The sequence below is a fragment of the Oncorhynchus tshawytscha genome, linkage group LG32 (genome assembly GCF_018296145.1).
Source record: "Oncorhynchus tshawytscha isolate Ot180627B linkage group LG32, Otsh_v2.0, whole genome shotgun sequence".
In the NCBI taxonomy this organism is placed as follows: Eukaryota; Metazoa; Chordata; class Actinopteri; order Salmoniformes; family Salmonidae; genus Oncorhynchus; species Oncorhynchus tshawytscha.
Window position 1 is genome coordinate 15,030,236 of NC_056460.1, and position 12,957 is coordinate 15,043,192.

Genomic DNA, 12,957 nt, shown 5'->3' on the forward strand with positions numbered 1-12,957 from the left:
CACACTCTCTCTCTCTCTCTCTCTCTCTCTCTCTGTCTCTCTGATGCTGCCTCTCTCTTTCTCACTCTCTCCGTTATTTAATTTGTTCTATCCTAGCAGCATCTCTCCAGTCTGTTTTATTCTCTTTCTCTTCCTCCAGGCCAAGCCGAGGCAATAGCATTAGATAACGATTTTTCTATTTTCAAATGAACTCAAAATGGACTTAGCAGATAGAAACAGGAAAAGCCAGCCTCTGGTACAACTCAATAGATTCATATGAATAAACAACTGTTTGAAAATTGCTACATGACCAAATAGTGAATCCAATACGCCACCCATCTCGTAAGAGAATAGGAGGAGGGGATGGAGAGATGGAGGGATGGAGTAGTAGTAGTAGTTCCTTGGTCTTGGGAGGATGGAGTCTGCTCTTTTCTATCCGAAACTGCAGACGGAGGGATGACGAGACAGTGCTTTCCCCCAGTGAGGGGTGACAGTGTGCTTTCTGGGAGATCATCTGCTTCCTCCCCTCAATCCCACAGTGAGTCAATAGGCGCCATATGACAGCAGCTCACCCATCACCCGGCACCCAGCGCGGCGACTGGGGCTGCTGCTAGAAATTTGCTTAAAGCCCATACCAATTAACTTCAGCCTGTCACGACGGATATGAGCCGGACACGGGCAGTCAATGGGTGAGGGCCCTGTGTGCCTATTTGGCTGGCTGTCAGTCTGCCTCGATGCGGGCACAGAAGAGAAGAAGGGAAAGCTCAGCTGTTCTATGGATGGAAGAGAGAGGGAGAGAAAGAGCAGGAGAGAGAGGGAGAGGGAGAGAGAAAGAGAGAGAGAGAGAGACACACACTGAGACAAAGAGGGAGAGTAAGAGATAAAGAGAGAGAGAGAGCGAACGACAGAGACAACGAGACCGAAAGAGAGAGTCAAAGAGAGAGATCAGTGGAGGAGAGGAGTGAAAAGGAGGCGTTTATTCTCTTTTTAAAGGGTATAAATCTGCAGCGATTCAGGCCTCTCAAACTCTCTCTCTCTCTCTCTCTCTCTCTCTCTTGGTCGGTCTCGGTCTCCCTCCTTAATGATGATGTCAATCTGTGAAAAGGCTTGGCACACATTGGAGCTGTCATGGGCCCATCCATCAGACAGGGGTTTGTCAAAGGAGCCGGGCCGCACAGCTCAGAGTAACGAGGCGCGCACAATGACAGCAAGCCCCCATTTGCATAGAAAATGACCCTCTTCTCTTTGGGAAAGTGATAGCGAGGATGAACGGGATGGAGGGTGTGTGGGAAAGGGGGGAAGGGGCGGTGGGGGGGAGAAATAAAGAGAGTGTTTGGCCATTGTCGGTGTTTGTTGTTGAGCCTTGTTGTGGGTCAGTGTGAATGGTGTTGAAGTGCTTTGTTGTGAGTCAGTGTGAATGGTGTTGAAGTGCCTTGTTGTGAGTCAGTGTGAATGGTGTTGAAGTACCTTGTTGTGAGTCAGTGTGAATGGTGTTGAAGTGCCTTGTTGTGAGTCAGTGTGAATGGTGTTGAAGTGCCTTGTTGTGAGTCAGTGTGAATGGTGTTGAAGTGCCTTGTTGTGAGTCAGTGTGAATGGTGTTGAAGTGCCTTGTTGTGAGTCAGTGTGAATGGTTGTTGAAGTGCCTTGTTGTGAGTCAGTGTGAATGGTGTTGAAGTGCCTTGTTGTGAGTCAGTGTGAATGGTGTTGAAGTGCCTTGTTGTGAGTCAGTGTGAATGGTGTTGAAGTGCCTTGTTGTGAGTCAGTGTGAATGGTGTTGAAGTGCCTTGTTGTGAGTCAGTGTGAATGGTGTTGAAGTGCCTTGTTGTGAGTCAGTGTGAATGGTTGTTGAAGTGCCTTGTTGTGAGTCAGTGTGAATGGTGTTGAAGTACCTTGTTGTGAGTCAGTGTGAATGGTGTTGAAGTGCCTTGTTGTGAGTCAGTGTGAATGGTGTTGAAGTATCTTGTTGTGAGTCAGTGTGAATGGTGTTGAAGTACCTTGTTGTGAGTCAGTGTGAATGGTGTTGAAGTGCCTTGTTGTGAGTCAGTGTGAATGGTGTTGAAGTACCTTGTTGTGAGTCAGTGTGAATGGTGTTGAAGTACCTTGTTGTGAGTCAGTGTGATTGGTGTTGAAGTGCCTTGTTGTGAGTCAGTGTGAATGGTGTTGAAGTGCCTTGTTGTGAGTCAGTGTGAATGGTGTTGAAGTGCCTTGTTGTGAGTCAGTGTGAATGGTGTGAGTGTTGACTGGGATAGAAAAGGACAGGTCTTTGATGATTTCTCTTTTTCATTTCAAAGTGGAGATTGAGAACGATAATAGTTTGGATGTATGTTGCTGTTTCAAAATGTTTATTTGTTTCATCCTCAGCTAATGTGTGGCTATATATTTCAATATATATTTCAATATATATATACTCAATAAAATCATATAACTTGATTAGGTTGATTCCTTTTGTGATAAATCCAAGCCCAGTATTTTATGTTCAGAGTGGTTGCCTCACCTCCACATCCCCAAAACACAGAGGTACCACGCACCATTGGGACCCAAGCCCCTCACGTGCACTTTGTCCGCTTTCTTTTCTCGCCCAAATGAGACACTGATGAATCAGGTGGGTTTTTCAACTGGGTTTTATGAACTACTCGAAGACTACACACTGACTTCATCTGCTAAACAAACACATCCACACACCCACACACACACTGCTACCTCTACATCTACCACCCCTCCCACTGTGTGCTGGGAAGACAATGGTTAAAGCTACACATTAACCCACTCTGTTGCAGTGGCTATTCAGACACTAGTGCCATCTGGTCTGACTGGATTGTGCTTCTCCCTTCAGAGACGGGACAGTGAGGGTCAGATCACCTGCAGGGTTAGGGCAGAGTACATTACAAAGTGCTGGTCTATAATGAAAGTGTGTGTGGGTTTGGGGGGTTGTTAGGTGGGGGGTGTGTGTGTGTGTGAGAGAGAGAGAGAGGGAGACAAAAAGGGGCGAAAAAGGGGGAGCGGATGTGAATGGGTGCACGTGCACCAACCCTAACTCTGTTTGCCCCTGTGTGGATAGTGGTGGGGGTCCTACTGTTCCTCCTCCTGAACAGAGCCAGGGGACAGTAAAGGTGTCAGCGCCATGATGGAAAGAGTGCTCCTCCACGGGACATCAGCAGCTGCCAGCCAGCTTTCCAGCAGCTTGGCCCTGCATGGTCCCCCTGGTCACGCCACACTAGCCAGTGGTCTGGCCAGAGGTAGGACTGGTTAAGATAAAGGACCGTAAGGGCTGGACCCTCTATTGGTCTAGAGGAGTCAAGAGGTTGGAGGTCAGTGTGAGGAAGGTCAGATTATAGGTGCTTGAGTGCACGCGCAAAAGCATAGACACACACACTTCTGAAATACAAGTGCTGCATACAGCTGTGATGCAGCTGCTCAGATTAGCTGAAGTCGGGCCACCAGGACAACTATCATGGAGGGAAATTAAAAGCCATAGCATGGATACTATTAACACTAAAACAGGAACTCTCCAAATCGTGTGACTCGCAATACCCTGAACTATGTCTCGTTATACAGTTCTAACCAAGTTGAGGGCTCCAGCACAGTTTTATCTACCCCAAACAACAATGTATTGTACCTCCTTTACAACAGTCAAATCGAAACAAATGCTAAGTGAGGCTACCTAAACAAACACTCCAACACTACCTCTGCACCAGCAACAATGGCTGGTTTGTAACTACCCTTTAACCAAAGCTTTATTAGCACAAACCTCTGTCCAAATCTCTCTTCAGTTGAATAGTTCAGCTTCCACGAGTCCAGTGTGTGTGTGTGTGTGTGTGTGTGTGTGTGTGTGTGTGTGTGTGTGTGTGTGTGTGTGTGTGTGTGTGTGTGTGTGTGTGTGTGTGTGTGTGTGTGTGTGTGTGTGTGTGTGTGTGTGTGCATGTTTGAATAGGTAGCATCATTAATCACATGCATACCAGAAAAGACAGTTAAAAGCCTACTACTCTTGGCAGACTTCTTTATTACATTGTCATGGACCAATAAGCATCAAGCCCCAATCCCGCTTTCATCCAATCAAACAGCTGGCTTCCCCGGGTCGTTAGGGAGGCGACGAATCAAAACGCTCCGTGCTCGGCCCGTTGCCCGGCGCCGCCTAATCTCACCAATGGGAGCACTGCGCTCTTGTAATCCAGTTATAGAGCAGATAAGCGATTTGTTAGACACTGTGTGTTGGTCTGGCAGCTAGCCAATCTGGTGGGTCTGTCTGGTTGGTAATAGCGTGGCTGGGGATAGGAGCGGAGACCGAGCACAGGAATAGAGATGAAAACGCACACACACAAGAGCAGGATGATACAACAGGAGGGTGTAATGTACTAGCAGCAATAGCAGGATCAGTACATTTTCATGCAGGGTTTCTCCAGCGGCCTTTTGGAGAATGAGTCTTATTGATGCCATGCTGCATGATGACTCTGTAGCACAGGGACTATTATTAAGCTGATTATTGGGTTGTAACAGCAGGTTGACCAGCTCATTGTGGGAACAACCCCTGTGTTAATGATGAGAACAGTTGTAGAAGCAAAATGCATGACGTCTGCACGTTAATTCCGCCATAGGCCTGCTGTGAAAATTGGTGGATATATGCATAATATATGGGTAATCGAATCAAACCAAATGTTTATTGGTTGCGTTCACAGATTTGCCGATGTCATTGCGGGTGAAGAGAAAGGCTTCTGTTTCTCGCTCCAACAGTTCAGTAGTACCTGGCTGTCACGCCCTGGTCAAAGTATTTTGTGTTTATCTTTATGTATTTGGTCAGGCCAGGGTGTGGCATGGGGTTTTTGTAATTGTGGTGTGTTTGTCTTGGGGTTTTGGTGGTGGTATTGGGATTGTAGCTTAGTGGGGTATCTAGCAAAGTCTATGGCTGTCTGGAATGGTTCTCAATCAGAGGCAGGTGCTTATCGTTGTCTCTGATTGGGAACCATATTTAGGCAGCCATATTCTTTGAGTTTGTCGTGGGTGATTGTCCTTAGTGTCCTATGTGTACTCTTGGTTAGTTTGCACTAGATAGGCTGTTTCGGTTTCGATTACGTTTATTGTTTTGTGTAGTGTTCGTGTTTCTTTATTTTATTAAACATGAATCTCAATCGACACGCTGCAGTTTGGTCCGACTCTCCTTCATCACCACTAGAAAACCGTTACAGAATCACCCACCAACCAAGGACCAAGCGGCGTGGTAAACAGAGGCAGCAGCAACAGCAGCAGCAGGAGCAGCGACAGGTGCAGCAGGAGCAACAGCAGCAGCAGCAAAGGCAGCAGCAGGAGCAAAGGCAGCAGCAGGAGAAGCAACAGAGGCAGCAGCAGCATTTGGAGAGGCTGCACTCTTTGGATAAATGGACTTGGGAGGAGATCCTTGACGGACAAGGACCCTGGGCTGAGCCATGGATGGAATTGGAGCTGTCGGCGAAGCAGAGTGCTGAGTCTGAGAGTGTGGAGGATGTATTGGACAGAGTAGAAAGAAAGGTGTGGGCTTGGCATAGCATGCACGGCATACCAGTGCCAGCACCACGCATCAGGCCTACAGTGCGTCCCACCTGTTCAGCGCTGCCGGAGCCTTTCTCCTCTACAGCGCTGCTGGAGTCTCCCACCTGTTCAGCGCTGCCGGAGCCTTTCTCCTCTACAGCGCTGCTGGAGTCTCCCGCCTGTTCAGCGCAGCCAGAGCCTTTCTCCTCTCCTGCGCGACCGGAGTCTCCCGCCTGTTCAGCGCAGCCAGTCTACAAGGAGCTGCCAGTCTGTAAGGAGCTGACAGTCTGCACGGAGCTGCCGGTCTGCACGGAGATGTCAGTCTGCATAGAGCAGCCAGTCTGCATGGAGCAGCCAGTCTGCAAGGAGCTGTCAGTCTGCAAGGATCTGTCAGTCTGCAAGGAGCTGTCAGTCTGCACGGAGCTGCCAGTCTGCACGGAGCTGCCAGTCTGCACGGAGCTACCAGTCTGCAAGGAGCTGCCAGTCTGTAAGGAGCTGCCAGTCTGCACGGAGCCGCCAGAGCTGTCAGCCTACATGGAGCAGCCAGACATGTCAGTCTGCATAGAGCAGCCAGTCTGCAAGGAGCTGTCAGTCTGCAAGGAGCTGTCAGTCTGCAAGGAGCTGTCAGTCTGCACGGAGCTGTCAGTCTGCACGGAGCTGTCAGTCTGCACGGAGCTGTCAGTCTGCACGGAGCTGTCAGTCTGCACGGAGCTGTCAGTCTGCAAGGAGCTGCCAGGCTGCAAGGAGCAGCCAGTCAGCACGGAGCCGCCAGAGCTGTCAGTCTGTAAGAAGCCGCCAGAGCTGTCAGCCTATATGGAGCAGCTAGTGCCGCCAGTCTGCCCAGCGTCGCCAGTCTGCCCAGCGCCACCAGTCTGCCCAGCATCGCCAGTCTGCCCAGCATCGCCAGGCTGCCCAGCACTGCCAGTCTGCCTAGCGTCGCCAGTCTGCCCAGCCAGCCAGACTCTTCCAGATCTGCCAGTCAGCCAGACTCTTCCAGATCTGCCAGTCAGCCAGACTCTTCCAGATCTGCCAGTCAACCAGACTCTTCCAGATCTGCCAGTCAACCAGACTCTTCCAGATCTGCCAGTCAACCAGACTCTTCCAGATCTGCCAGTCAACCAGACTCTTCCAGATCTGCCAGTCAACCAGACTCTTCCAGATCTGCCAGTCAACCAGACTCTTCCAGATCTGCCAGTCAACCAGACTCTTCCAGATCCGCCAGTCAGCCGGGATCTGCAAGAACTGCCAGTCAACCAGGATCCGCCAGTCGGCCAGGATCCGCCAGTCGGCCAGGATCCGCCAGTCTGCCAGGATCCGCCAGTCTGCCAGGATCCGCCAGTCTGCCAGGATCCGCCAGAACTGCCAGTCTGCCAGGATCCGCCAGAACTGCCAGTCGGCCAGGATCCGCCAGTCGGCCAGGATCCGCCAGTCGGCCAGGATCCGCCAGTCGGCCAGGATCCGCCAGAAGTGCCAGTCAGCCAGGATCTGCCGGAACCACCAGCCAGCCAGGATCCGCCAGTCTGCCAGGATCCGCCAGTCTGCCAGGATCCGCCAGTCTGCCAGGATCCGCCAGTCAGCCAGGATCCGCCAGTCAGCCAGGATCCGCCAGAACTGCCAGTCGGCCAGGATCCGCCAGGATCCGCCAGTCTGCCAGGATCCGCCAGTCAGCCAGGATCCGCCAGAACTGCCAGTCGGCCAGGATCCGCCAGGATCCGCCAGTCTGCCAGGATCCGCCAGTCAGCCAGGATCCACCAGTCAGCCAGGATCCGCCAGTCTGCCAGGATCCACCAGTCAGCCAGGATCTGCCAGAAGTGCCAGTCAGCCAGGATCCGCCAGTCTGCCAGGATCCGCCAGTCTGCCAGGATCCACCAGTCAGCCAGGATCCGCCAGAACTGCCAGTCGGCCAGGATCCGCCAGTCTGCCAGGATCCGCCAGAACTGCCAGTCGGCCAGGATCTGCCAGTCGGCCAGGATCTGCCAGTCGGCCAGGATCTGCCAGTCAGCCAGGATCCGCCAGTCTGCCAGGATCAGTTAGATCCGCCATTCAGCCAGGATCCGCCAGTCTGCCAGGATCCGCCAGTCTGCCAGGATCCGCCAGTCTGCCAGGATCCACCAGTCAGCCAGGATCTGCCGGAACCACCAGCCAGCCAGGATCTGGTAGATCCATCAACCTGCCTGAGCTTCCTCTCACTCCTGAGCTTCCTCTCACTCCTGAGCTTCCTCTCACTCCTGAGCTTCCTCTCACTCCTGAGCTTCCCCTCGGTCCCGAGCTTCCCCTCGGTCCCGAGCTTCCCCTCGGTCCCGAGCTACCTCAGTCCAGTGGGGCCCGTTGTTAGGTTTCCTAGGCCAAGGTTAGCGGCGAGGGTCGCCACTCAAGGGACACTAAGGAGGTGGACTAAGACAATTATGGAGTGGGGTCCACGTCCAGCACCAGAGCCGCCACCGCGGACAGATGCCCACCCAGACCCTCCCCTACAGGTTTAGGTTGTGCGTTCGGGAGTCCGCACCTTAGGGGGGTTCTGTCACGCCCTGGTCAAAGTATTTTGTGTTTATCTTTATGTATTTGGTCAGGCCAGGGTGTGGCATGGGGTTTTTGTAATTGTGGTGTGTTTGTCTTGGGGTTTTGGTGGTGGTATTGGGATTGTAGCTTAGTGGGTTATCTAGCAAAGTCTATGGCTGTCTGGAATGGTTCTCAATCAGAGGCAGGTGCTTATCGTTGTCTCTGATTGGGAACCATATTTAGGCAGCCATATTCTTTGAGTTTGTCGTGGGTGATTGTCCTTAGTGTCCTATGTGTACTCTCGGTTAGTTTGCACTAGATAGGCTGTTTCGGTTTCGATTACGTTTATTGTTTTGTGTAGTGTTCGTGTTTCTTTATGTTATTAAACATGAATCTCAATCGACACGCTGCAGTTTGGTCCGACTCTCCTTCATCACCACTAGAAAACCGTTACACTGGCAATAAATAAACAAAATACACACATAATCCAGAACAATTAAGAAATGAAGAAATATCAGAATGAGCAATATCAGAGAATATAAATATATAACGTGTAGAGATAATGTATACAGTGGTGTGTATAGACTGAATGGACAGTGTATGATCAGAAGAGGTGGCTACATCAGTAGTTATATAGGATAGAGCCATGACTAGAATACAGTATATACATATAAAGTGAGTAAAACAGTATGTAAACATTATTCAAGTGACCTGTCTTCAATTACTCTATGTACCATGCCTTCGGAAAGTATTCAGACCCCTTGACCTTTCCACATTTTGTTAGGTTACAGATATATTCTAAAATTGATTAAATCTTTTTTTCCCCCCTCATCAATCTGCACATAATACCCTATAATGACAAAGCAAAAACAGGACTTATATTTTCTAATTTATACAAAATAAAAACTGAAATATCAAGTTTTCAGACCCTTTACTCAGTACTTTGTTGAAGCACCTTTGACAGCGATTACGGTCTCGAGTCTTCTTAGGTATGACACTACAAGCTTGGCACACTTGTATTTGGGGAGTTTCTCCCATTCTTCTCTGCAGATCCTCTCAAGCTCTCTCAGGTTGGATGGGGAGCGTTGCTACACAGCTATTTTCAGGTCTCTCCAGAGATGTTAGATTAGGTTCAAGTTCAGGCTCTGGCTGGGCCACTCAAGGACATTCAGAGACTTGTTCCGAAGCCAATCCTGTGTTTTCTTGGCTGTGTACTTAGGGTCGTTGTCCTGTTGGAAGGTGAACCTTCGCCCCGGTCTGAAGTCCTGTGAGCTCTGGAGCAGGTTTTCATCAAGGATCTCTCTGTACTTTGCTCCGTTCATCTTTCCCTCACTGACTAGTCTCTCAGTCCCTGCCGCTGAAAAGCATCCTCACAGCATGATGTTGCCACCATCATGCTTCACTGTAGGGATGGTGCCAGGTTTCCTCCAGACTTGACGCTTGGCATTCAGGCCAAAGAACTCAATCATACCATCATACCAGATAATATTGTTTCTTGTGGTCTGAGTCTTTAGGTGCCTTTTGGCAAACTCCAAGCAGGCTGTCATGTGCCTTTTACTGAGGAGTGGCTTCCGTCTGGCCACGCTACCATAAAGGCCTGATTGGTGGAGTGCTGCAGAGATGGTTGTCCTTCTGGAAGGTTCTCCCATCTCCACAGAGGAACTCTAGAGCTCTGTCAGAGTGACCATCAGGTTCTTGGTCACCTCTCTGACCAAGGCCCTTGTCCCCTGATTGCTCAGTTTGGCCAGGTGGCCAGCTCTACAAAGAGTCTTGGTGGTTCCAAACTTCTTCCATTTAAGAATGATGTGGCCACTGTGTTCTTGGGGACCTTCAATGCTGCAGATATGTTTTGGTACCCTTCCCCAGATCTGTGCCTCGACACAATCCTATATACAGGTGTGTGCCTTTCCAAAAAATGTCCAATCAATTCGAATTTACCGCAGGTGGACTCCAATCAAGTTGTAGAAACATTTCAAGGATGCGCAACGGAACAGGATGCACCTGAGCTCAAAGGGTCTGAATACTTACGTAAATAAGGGATTTCTGTTTTATAATTTTTATACATTCGCAAAAAAAAAAAAACTGTTTTCGCTTTTTCATTATGGGGTGTGTGTAGATTGCAGAGGATTTTATTTATTTAATCCATTTTAGAATAAGGCTGTAACGTAACAAAATGTGGAAAAAGTCAAGGGGTCTGAATACTTTCCCGAAGGCACTGTACATAGGGCAGCAGTCTCTAAGATGCAGGGTTAGAGTGCCAGGTGGTGCCGGGTAGAACAGTGACTAAGGCTAGTGGTGACATTAACAGTCTGATGGCCTTGAGATAGAAGCTGTTTTTCAGTGTGTTGGTCCTAGCTTTAATGCACCTGTACTGTCACCACCTTCTAGATGGTAACATGGAGAACAGGCCGTGGCTCGGATGGCTGAGGTCCTAGATGATCTTCTTAGCCTTCTTGTGACACCGATGGCTGTAGATGTCCTGGAGGGCAGGCATTGTGCCCCGGTGATGCGTTGGGCTGACCACACCACCCTCTGGGGAGCCCTGTGGTTGCAGACGGTGCCCGTTTCCATACCAGGCGGTGATACAGCCTGACAGGATGTCCTCAGTGGTGCATCTGTAGAAGTGCGTGAGGGTCTAATATGTCATAGACAACTAGCTATATGTCTAATGTACATTGCAAGGTTTAAGAGGAAGCAAAGTGACCAAATGTCCAATCAACTGGTCAGAATGGAGTGAGCAGGAGGGGTGGATAGGATAATGATGTGTTAGCTCTGTAGCTACATCACTCTGTCCTGTTGGGATGAAGGACAGTCTGTTTAGAGACAGACAACGTATCCCACTTGTAAACGTAAAGAGACATAATGTAGGCTGCTATTTACCTAAGTGCAAGTGTACAGACATGATTCTGCATTCGGATACTAGGCCACTTCCCATTTCCCTCAGATGTGGCAGTGTGTGAACACCTTGTTCTTGACACGATTGGACTTAATCATATCCTCTTCTCTCTTCGGAGAAGCACTGAACTGAACATAATTAGATGCTACATCACCTCTGAAAGGGGTGTGTGTGTGTGTGTTCGCATACTAGTGCATGTCTGCGTGAGTGCTGGCCTGTGTGTCTGATCTCCTGTGTGTGTGTGTGTGTGTGTGTGTGTGTGTGTGTGTGTGTGTGTGTGTGTGTGTGTGTGTGTGTGTGTGTGTGTGTGTGTGTGTGTGTGCGCATAGCAAATCTTATTAAGAACACTTTCCTTCAAATCCACCGTTTCCCTCCACTCACTCTCCACCACCACTCTCTGAAAAAAGCCCCTCCGAGACGCCTTCCCAGCAGCCTCTGTAACTAATGACAGCCCTGGACAGATCTGACAGTGAGCTGTGTCTGTATATTGTGCTTAATATCATCATAATAATGAGAGCAAATTAGAACAATCAATTTCCACGGGCTGGTGCTTGATTGGACGAGAAGGGGGAAGTGACAAGGGGTGATCCATCATTCCACGGACCAGTCACATTAAGGGGAGCGCCGGGGAGTGTGGTGGGGGCAGGTGGGCTGGGCTGGTGGCCAGTAACAGCCAATAGGGACGAGGCTGAGGAGAGCGAGGAAGGCAGGGCTAGGAATTAGACGCAGTGTTCTAGAAGCAAGCATTAATTCAGCTGTGGTATGGACTGGACAGTGGGTGTGTGCGTGTGCATCATTCTTTTACAGTAAACACATTGCTCTCCATGACAAAAGTCCTTTTAAATGACAATAACGTTGTGTTAACACAATCAATTAATTTACCTCCAGCCAGCAACAAAACTACCATCACTCTATATTTTAACACACATCACCAATGACCTTGGTCTCACCTCTGACCTTATGACCACCTCCAGTTCAAAACGACACATTCTGAAAACGATGACATTGAGTTTTACTTTCAAATCCCAAACAAAGCAGATGTGGCATTTCGTCAACTACTTCTCTATTTTTCTCTGTTGAGAGACTGAGTCAGTCGCTTGACAGCACGTCTCCATTGCGGCCCCAGTCGGGGGTTCCCCGGCCCGTCTGCAGGGGCTGTGTGTGCAGATGGAAGCAGCAGCCTAGGGGTTAGAGAGACAGAGAGCAGCACCATTTAATTCCCCATCATCTGATCTAGCATAACGCTCCATTGCACCAGGCTGCGTGACAATACCTCACAGTGAACTGTCACCAGACCTTTGCTTGAAAATGGTTGTGGAAAACAGGCCTGTGCGTGGCTGATTGTAACGTTTGAGGTAGTTCTCTGAAGATGTTTACCGGAGGTAAAAGTTCACCTAAAGATATGATTTAAAGGGGCAATCTGGGACTTAACAGCTAAGAATTTGTGCACACAACACCTCAAGTGGTTGTAGCCTACCAGACTAGAAGTGCAGTTGATGGAAGTTTAACAGATAAACCACTATTCAATATGTAGTCTAGAGCAGTGGAGCGGGCCCTGTTCAAAAGTAGTGTGCTACATAGGGAATAGGGTGGCATTTGGGACACTGCCCTAGTCATGATGAAGGTTGTGTCTGATCTTGCCTGATTGACTACCCAAACGTAAAATACGATGTATATTGTGACTTGTCAGGGCTGACAAATATGACATCATGGTGCGCCATAACCAAAGACAGGAAACACGTTCAAGCATATTTATTCATGTCATTTATATACATTTCGATACAAAACGACAAAGGACTTTTTTTACTCAACCCTCTACAATATACAATAGATGTTGCAGCAATAGTTAAAGACACATTCAAATATTCCAAATGTGAATACAATGATTCTAAACAAATCTATACAGTTTGATACTCAGAGCGTATGTACAGTGGCTTGCGTTAGTATTCACCCCCTTGGCATTTTTCCTATTTTGTTACCTTACAACTTGGAATTAAAATAGATTTTGTGCGGGGGAGTTGTATGATTTGATTTACACAACATGCCTACCACTTTGAAGATGCAAAATATATATATTTGTGAAA